The sequence below is a fragment of the Propithecus coquereli genome, unplaced genomic scaffold (genome assembly GCF_000956105.1).
Source record: "Propithecus coquereli isolate 6110/MARCELLA unplaced genomic scaffold, Pcoq_1.0 Scaffold24, whole genome shotgun sequence".
In the NCBI taxonomy this organism is placed as follows: domain Eukaryota; kingdom Metazoa; phylum Chordata; class Mammalia; order Primates; family Indriidae; genus Propithecus; species Propithecus coquereli.
This window is the reverse complement of record NW_012147952.1, coordinates 8,793,118-8,793,766: the sequence shown is the minus strand read 5'-3', so window position 1 is coordinate 8,793,766 and position 649 is coordinate 8,793,118.

Genomic DNA, 649 nt, shown 5'->3' with positions numbered 1-649 from the left:
GTCCTGGGGTTTTATGAGACACCACAGTGTCCTTGAAATGGATTCCTCCTTGCTTAAGCTATTTCCAGTTGTGTTTCTGACACCTTAGCCTGCGTAAACACAAACAGAACCCATGACTGTGGAGCTGGAATACAATTTGTGGGGGTGACGCCTTCCCAAAGTCAGCTGTTTGCAGTGTTGCAGGACGTGCCTGGGATTTTTTTTTCCGCTGTCATTTACAGTGCCGTTGCCAATGGCTTTTTCGTTTTAAGATGTATACTTTCTTTAAAAATATAGCTATTTTTTTCTTTTATCCTCTCGGATTCTTTGTCTCTATTATTCTGTAAGTGAGGGGGGGACAGAGTTACTGGTTGACATTGGTTATTGGTTTTGAGTTTCAGAAAACTGCTAGAGTCACTGCTCCCAGCCTCTGCTCTTTATTCACACCCTCCTTGAAATGTTTAATAAACATGAATAGATTTTTACTGATTTTGTTTTTCTAGATTTAGGTGAGCATAAGAGAGGTAAACTTAAGATTTCATCTTGCAAATCCACTTAATAGGAATTCAGATGCATTTTTGCCCAGATGCAGCAAAAATTACCTGACTGGCTGACTCTGAATAGCTTAGAAACCTGGAGAATTTGAATCATTAGTTTACATGTACAATAC